We start from the raw sequence: 8,746 nt of genomic DNA on the forward strand, positions 1-8,746 counted from the left end.
AATAAGATCATAAATGAAAGAGGGGAAATAACTACAGAGTCCAAAGAAATACAAAAGATCATAAGAAAATACTACAAGCAATTATATGTCAACAAATTGGGCAATCTGGAAGAAATGTATACATTCCTAGAAACATACGATCTCCCAAGACTGAGTCAAAAAGAAACAGAAAATCTGAACTGACCAATTACCACCAATGAAATTGAATCAGTAATCGAAAACCTCACAAAAAAACAAAAGTCCTGCACCAGATGGCTTCATAGGTGAATTTTACCAAACATTCAAAGAAGAATCAACATCTATTCCTCTCTAACTATTCAAAAAAATTCAAGTAAAGGGAAGGCTCCCTAATTCCTTTTCAGAGGACATTACCCTGCTGCAGAGCTGTGGGAGGATCCACTTAAAGGGCCCACTCACTGCCATCCCCTCTTGCGCCATGCTGCTACCCACTATACCACTGCTGCTCTGCCTTCCTTGCCTGGTTGCTGTGGAACCCTTTGTCTACTTCAAAGAACAGTTTCTGGATGGAGACAGGTGGCCTAACTGCTGGTTTGAATACAAAAGTAAGTCGGATTTTGTAAAATTTCTTCTCAGTGCCAGCAAGTTCTATGGTGACTTGAACAAAGATAAAGGGCTGCAGACAAGCCAGGATGCCCACTTCTGTGCCCTGTCAGCCAGATTCAAGCCCTTCCGCAACAAGGACCAGACACTGATGGTGCAGTTCACTGTGAAACACGAGCAAAACATTGACTGTAGGGGTGAGAATGTGAAGCTATTTCCAGACGGTTTGGAGCAGATAAATATGCATGGAGACTCCAAATACAATATCATGTTTGGCCCTAACATCTGTGCTCTGGCACTAAGAAGATTCATGTCATCCTCAACAACAAGGGCAAGAATGTGCTGATCAATAAGGACATCTGTTGCAAGGATGATGAATTCACACACCTGTACACACTGATTGTGCGGCCCAATAACACCTAGAAGGTGAAGATTGACAACAGCCATGTAGAGTCCTGCTCCCTGGAGGACAACTGGGACTTCCTGCCACTCAAGAAGATAAAGGAGCCTGATGCTTCAAAGCCAGAAGACTTGGGTAAGCAGACCAAGACTGACTATGCCACAGTCTCCAAACCTGAGGACTCAGACAAACTCGAGCACATCCCTGACCCCAATGCTAAGAAGCTGAGGACTGGGATGAAGAGATAGATGGAAAGTGGGAACCACCAATCATTCGGAACTCGGAATACAAGGGTGAGTGGAAGCCCTGCCAGATAGACAACCTGGATTACAAGGGCACTTGGATCCACCCAGAGATGTACGACCCTGAGAATTCTCCTGATAGCAACATCTATGCTTATGAAAACTTTGCCGTGCTGGGCCTAGACCTCTGGCAGTTCAATTCTGGTACCATCTTCGACAACTTCCTCGTCACCAATGATGAGGTGTGTGCTAAGGAGTTTGTCAATGAGATGTGGGGTGTCACAAAGGTGGTGGAAAAGCAAATGAAGGAAAAGCAGGATAAGGAGCAGAGGGTGAAGGAAGAGGAGGACAAGAAGCAAAAGGAAGACAAGGACAATGACAAGGGCAGACAAGGACAATGACAAGGGCAAAGATGAAGATGAGGAGGACAAGGACAATAAGGAAGAGGAAGAGGAGGAAGATGCTATTGCTGACCAGGCCAAGGATGAGCTGTAGGAGCCACACTACCCCTTCCAGAGCTGGACTGAGGCCTGAGTGCTCCTGCAGAAGAGCCAGCCATGCCAAATAATGTCTCTATGAGACTTGAGAACTTTCCTTTTTTTCTAGGCAGGTTCACATTTGGGGTGGATTTTGGTTTTTATTCCCTGCTCTTTTTTATTTTTATTTTTTGAATGGTATTTCAACTGATTCTCCTTCCATCCTCATCCCTGGACCTCACCTTTTTGACATCTTTGTCATTATCTGTTCCCTTCTCTTCCCAGATCTCTTAGTTCCTCTATAACCTGGGAGAATGGGGGTATGGAGGAGAAGCCCCAGGCCCACGATTCCATCAACTCTCCTTGCTGGATCCCAAAGCAGGGCAAGAGAAGAGGGTGGTGCCCAGCCTCCCAGTACTGAGGAAGAATGAGACTCCTAGGGCCCAAGCTCTGTCCCGCCCACCCCCACCCTCACTCTTCCCTTTCTCCCCTGCCTCCAGGTGGAGCCACTTCTGGGTAGGGCAGTGGGTTCCAGCTCAGCTCACACAGAGAATATAAGAACAACGGACAAAATTTCTATTAAGTTTTGTGTCTTAATAAAAGAAAATCAAATAGGACTACGTCAACAAAACAAAAAGACGACCTACTTAATGAGAGAAGACATTTGCCAATTATACATTTGATAAGTGGTTAATATCCAAAATTGACAAGAACTCATATGACTCAATACCAAAAAAGTCACACAATCCAATTAAAAAGTGGGCAGAGAACCTGAATAGATATTTCTCCAAAGAAAACATATGAATGAATGGCCAATAGACACATGAAAAGATGCTCAATGTCACTAATAATCATAGAAATGCTAATTAAATTCACAATGAGATATCACCTCACACTTGTCAGAAGGGTTATCATTAATAACTCAAAAAATAATTGTTGGCAAAGTTTGGAAGAAAAAGGAACACTTGTGCCCCATTGGTGGGGTTAAAAATTGGTGCAGCCACTATGGAAAACAGCTTGATCATTCCTCAAAATTTTAAAAATGGAGCTACTTTATGACCCAACAGTTCCACCTCTGGATATTTATCTGAAGACATCCAAAATACTAATGTGAAAGATATATGCACCCCTATGTTCACTGCGGTGCTATTCACAATAGTCAAGTACGAAAGCAACCTAAGTACCCATCGATAGAAGACTGGATAAAGAAGTGGTGCGTGTATACAACAGAATATTACTCAATCATAAAAAAAAAATGAAATCTTAACATTTGCAACAACTTGGATGGACCTAGAGTGCATTATGCTATGTGAAATAAGTCAGAGAAAGCAAAATACCATATGATCTCACTTGTATGTGGAATCTAAAGAACAAAATAAACAAACAGAACAGAAACTGACTCATAGATACAGGGAATGAACTGGTGGTTGACAACGAGAGGTAGGTTGGGGGGCTGGGTGAAAAATGTGAAGGTATTAAAAAATATAAATTGGTAGTTTCAAAATAGTCACCAGAATATGAAGTATAGCATAGGAAATATAGTCAATAATATTATAAAAACTATTTATAGTTCCAAATGGGTACTAGATTAATTGGGGAGATCACTTCATAAATTATATACATGTCTAACCACTATGCTGTACATCTCAAGCTAATATAAAACAATATTGAATGCCAAATGTAATTGAAAAAGAAAAAAAGAAAGTATATATGACTGTAAACACAACAATTACAATGTCTACTTGAGTTTTTAAGTGTGTAGATGTAATACATATGACAAGTATATAAAGGGAAAAGTTGTAAGGTTTTACATTTTACTTGAAGTGTTGAAATATTAGCTCTAAGTAGAATGTGTATGTGTATATATGTATGTAGATGATAGATAGATAGATAGATAGATAGATAGATAGATAGATAGATAGATAGATAGATAATTTCCCTAGAACAACCATAAAAATTAATACAAGTAAATATAGTCAAAATTACATAAATTAAAACTGAAATGAAGAGGACAAACAAACAGAGACTCATGGACATGGACCGTAGACTAGTGGTTACCAGAAAGTAGGGAGCGGGGGAAGAGGGGGGAGGTGACAGGGTAAAAGAGGCCAAATATAGAGGGATAAGGGGAGGGTGAAGTGGGTAAAGGGGATCAAATATATGGTAGCTGAAGGAAACTGGACTTTGGGTGGTAAACACACAATAGAATATACAGATGTCAAATTATAATGTACACCTGAAAATTATTTAATTATATTAACCAATGTTACCCCAATAAACTTAATTTAATAAATAATAAATAAATAAATAAATAAATAAATAAAAGTGCCAAAGAAAATTTAAATAATCAAAGAGAAGGCAGACAGTAAAGGGGAACCAGAGGAACAAAAATAGAGGAAATAAAAAGAATACCAGATATACCATGCAAACTCTAATCAAAAGAAAGTTTACCAAAATAAAATCAAGTGAAATCATACAAATATGTCATCTGACAAAAATGGAATTGAACTAGAAATAGATAACAATAAATGACATACTTCTAAATAGCTCATGGACATAAAACCTTTTGAATTGAAGAAAATAAAAATATATCAATATGTGTGGCATACAGCTGAAGCAATGTTTAGAAGGAAATTTGTAGAATTAAATACTTATATTAGGAAAAAAGCTGTGTCTCACATCAGTGATCTAAGCTTCAAGCTTAAGAAATAACAAAAAAAAGAAGAAGAAGAAGAATTAAACCCAAAGCAAAAAGAAGGAAAAAAAATTTAAGATCACGAATCAATGAAATTGAAAAGAGAACTAATTGAGAAAATATCAGTGAAACTCTTGCAAGAAATGTAAAAGAAATTCTTCAGAAAGAAGGAAAGTTATATAGGTCAGAAACTCAAATCCACATAAAGAAGGAAGAGCATTAGAAAAGATATAAATGAAGGTAAAATGCAGTTGTCCATACATGTGTGGATCAATTTCTTGAATCTCTATTATCTTCCATAGATCGGTTTGTCTACCTTGATGCTAATACCACATTGACTTGATAACTGGATCTTTACAATAGGTTAGACTCGAAATTAGGTAGTGTTAATACTCTAACTTTGATCTTTTTTTTCAAAATTGTTTTGACTATTTTAGGTCCTTTACATTTCTAGTCGAATTTTAGAATCAGCTCATCAAGGTCTACAAAAAAGTACTGCTAGGATTTTAACTTGGATTGCACTGAATCTATAAATCAATTTGGATATAATTGGTATCTTTCCAACATTGAGCCTTCTAACTAATGAACATGGTATGTCTCTCAATTTATTTATGTCTTTAATTTCTCATAGCAATCTTTCGAAGTTTTCAGTATACAGATTGTGGTTAGCAGAGCTCTAATATTGCCCCCAAATTAGTGCCTCCTGACATAGGTACCCTGTATAGTTTTCTCCCTTTTGAGTGTGAGACTTCACTCCTATAATTTGATTACTAATGGGTTGATTGAGTTAATAAAAAGGGGGATTATTTTGGGTGAGCTTGAATTAATTAGGTGAGTTTATAAAAGAAAATGAAGCACTGGGGAGATAGTCTCCTATTGGCCTCAAAAAAGAAGAAAACTTCTATGAGTTCTACAGCTACAAGGAACTGAATTCTGTCTGTAAGCTGAATGAGCTTGTAGCAGATTCGAAAGCATCAGATGAGATCATAGCTCCAGCTGACACCTTGATTGCAGCCTTGTGAAACCTAACCAGAGTATACAAGTAGGCTGTGTCCAAGACTCTACAAAAACTGTGAGATAATAAATGGGTATTTTTTTAAGCCAAAAAGAAATGAATGAAACCAAAACCTGGTTGTTTAAAAAGTGAAGTGGGGATGAAGCCTACACACTGTTTTTTTGTTTTGTTGTTGTTGTTGTTGTTGCAGGGGAAGGAGAAGAGGGAAGAGCAATGTTGAAAGAGCATTCCTTGACTCTGGGTTCTGTCACTAACTTTGGTAAGTCTTCTGACATCCTTGGATCAAAACTTCTTAATTTTTCAAATATTTGCTTTACCTACCTTATAAAATGAGATAACACCAATGTAAATGGTTTGAATATAGCAATGCTTTACTAATTCAAAACATTATTAATGTCTATTATTAATGTGCTTACATATAGAAAAGTCTGAGGAATAATGTTATCAAAATTAATTCAATTAATTTGTTTGGAAGGTGGCACAGATTTATCTATTAATTGCATAAATTATCACATTGAATTCAAAACTAACTCCCAAGCATTCTTTAGTGATTTTTACTTATCCATTTAATAGAATTCTAAAAAGCCATACATTTATTATTTACCATAAGCTTATAGTCCTAAGTAGACACTATTGAAATCAATTCGGCAGCCACCCTGAAATTAGAAGGGTAGAGATCTGTGTGACAATGAAGGTGAAGTTTCAGTGAGGCCCTCCCATCCTGTCTTTCAATGTTTAAAATATCTGTATCTTCACAAAGTTCAAAGGAAAGATAGTTTTACTTTTCTTCTTTTTCAGTAGTGGTTGATGATATCTGAAACTAAACAGTCCCCCAGATGACCTGCAGTCATAGGCAAAGAAAGGCAGACACAAAGAGTATTTCCTGGAGCTAGGGTCATCAAGTCCTAGGCTTTTTCAAATGAGAACTTCAGAAGAAATAAGAGGACTAGTAGATTCCATTTGAGATGACAGTGAGACAGTCAAGAAAGAGATTGTAGATGGAGACGAAAGTCCCAGGAAGGTCAGGGATAAAAGAGTAGACTTGCGTGTCATCTGGACAGAAAAGTTTTGCTTAGCAAAAGACAACAAATGAGCAGCATTTAGAGTTTGCAGTAAGTATAACTTTTCCAAAACCAGGCTACTATCAACATTGCACTCTAATACGAGAGATGACTCATGCATAAATATTACAATTGAAAATGTTACCTTTTCTAACAAGCCTATATATTTATGATTGTATAAATTCATCACTAAATACTGGCTTAAAATTCAAAGTTCTTATGGACATTCTCAGTTCTAATTGATGATTTTAAGAGTCAAAAAAGAAATAAGTTGTATTTTTGAAATCATGAGGTTTAGAATCAAAGATTACTCATGAACTTTGAAGCATATTGGTAAACTTTGAAAAAATGAAAACATTGCTTTTTTTCATTGTATTCTATTCTGCATATTTGTTTGAGAGAATTAAACCTGCTTATCAAGATTTGATGATGCCTGTAGTCATCACATCACCTAGCTTCAACTAATAATTCATAGCCAATCTTATTTCATCTACTGTCCCACTCACTGTCCTCCCCATCCCTGCTACTTTCTTCTTATTGAAGCAAATCCAAGATTTTTTATAATGCCATCTGCAAATATCTCAATGTTTACCTTAAAAAATAATGACAATACCAATATAACGTGTAAAAATTAACAAAAATTTTTGATATCATCAGTCAATATTCAAATTTCCCTGATTGTCTCATATTTGTATTTTTGCAGTGTTGATTGATTTAGAATCCAAATAAGATCTATATGTAGCAATTGATTTACTTATTTTAAATATCTTTTACTCCCCTATTTTTCTTTGCAATTTTTTGTTGAATAAACTAGATCATACATCCCATAATATTTTTCCACAGTCTAGATTTTGCTAATTATACCTCGTGATATTGTTTAACTTTCCCCTGTATTTCCTGTAAATGTTTTCCTGTCCCCCGTATTTCCTATAAATCAGTCACTAAAGCTAAAGTCTTGATCATGTTCTCTTTCAATTTTTTAGCAATAATTCTTAATAGGTGGTGGTGTAAGCATCCATTAGAAGGCAAAAAAAGGCTGGTTTTCTTTTTTGTTAGCAGTCACTGATAACCATTGTCAAGATCCAGTATTTTATCAGTAATTGCAGAATAGTAGTGTTATAATTCTATCATTGCTCCTTCAATTAGCTAATATTCTTTTCTAAGGAAGAACTTCTCATCAATTATTTGATTATCATGATGTGCCTTTTATGTAGAAAAAAAATATGATAAAAGCTAGAGTTTTCCCCCATCATACTCTAGTTTTAAAAATATCTCTTAGTTCCCTAATATATCCAAAAGAGATCCAAAGGTAACCAATTAGCTTTATTTTTTCAATCAAAATTACCATATAGATTAAACATATCAAAAAGATGTTTAGATCCATTAAATCCAATAATATGTTTAAATCCAGTAAGTGTTTTGATCCATTGCAATTGCTATTTTTATTGATGATCAAGTTGACTCTCTTCAAGTGGCTCTTGTGTCCTTTTGAGAAGCCCAGATTAGTCTTTGAAAGCTTCCTTGATTCCTAGTATAAAAAGATGTCCTAGGCTTATGTTGCATGTTTTCTGCCCCAGTTCTGGTATTAGCTATTTTTCCAAAAATCCTTAGTTCCTTTTAATGAAAATGGTGCTTAAAGACTACAGGGATGATCACTACTACTGGATTAATCATTGTTTTTAGATCTTTTCAGTGTTCAGAGCTAGAAAATAGATATTTTTAAAAGATGAAATACAACACAAGTTCATACAGAGAGTTCCATTTCAAGTTCAGGAATACAAGATTTTTACTTAATTTCATCTATATATCTGTGTCTCTTGTTCTCCATGCCAAAAATCCTGATTCCAAAGACCACTAACATAAATACTCGTTTACTTTATCCCATACTCACACACAATGATATCAAAATTTCAACATCAACATTACCAAGATACTTTTAGTTCTTTCTGTCCTTAGCACATATCCCTCTAGGAATGTTAGTCAAATTATTATGTAATTGAAATCATATGGAACCATTCCTCTTCATATGGTTATGCCAAAATCTTGTTACATAGTTTGTTTCTGCTGTTTCATATTGCTTTTTTAGTTTTTAAGGGTTGCCTTTTAAATGTAATTTTATATTATAATTATGTGAAATAATTACATGTTTCCAAATTCAAATCTACAAAACAGGGTATATTCAGAAAAATTCCACTTCTATCCCTTCCCTTTCATCTTGTTTCCTTGTTTCCTGCCCCCCTTCCTCATTACTAACCTCTTTCTTAAAATTTTTAGCTTTAGGCTTATTCTTCCTTTT

General features: G+C 35.6%; 1 pseudogene; it reads left to right on the forward strand.

Moving 5' to 3' along the window:
- Positions 1–436: 436 nt before the first annotated feature.
- LOC102895978 lies at positions 437–1,698 on the forward strand (annotated as a pseudogene).
- The last annotated feature ends 7,048 nt before the right edge of the window (positions 1,699–8,746 follow it).

Source organism: Pteropus alecto, unplaced genomic scaffold (genome assembly GCF_000325575.1).
Source record: "Pteropus alecto unplaced genomic scaffold, ASM32557v1 scaffold229, whole genome shotgun sequence".
NCBI lineage: Eukaryota > Metazoa > Chordata > Mammalia > Chiroptera > Pteropodidae > Pteropus > Pteropus alecto.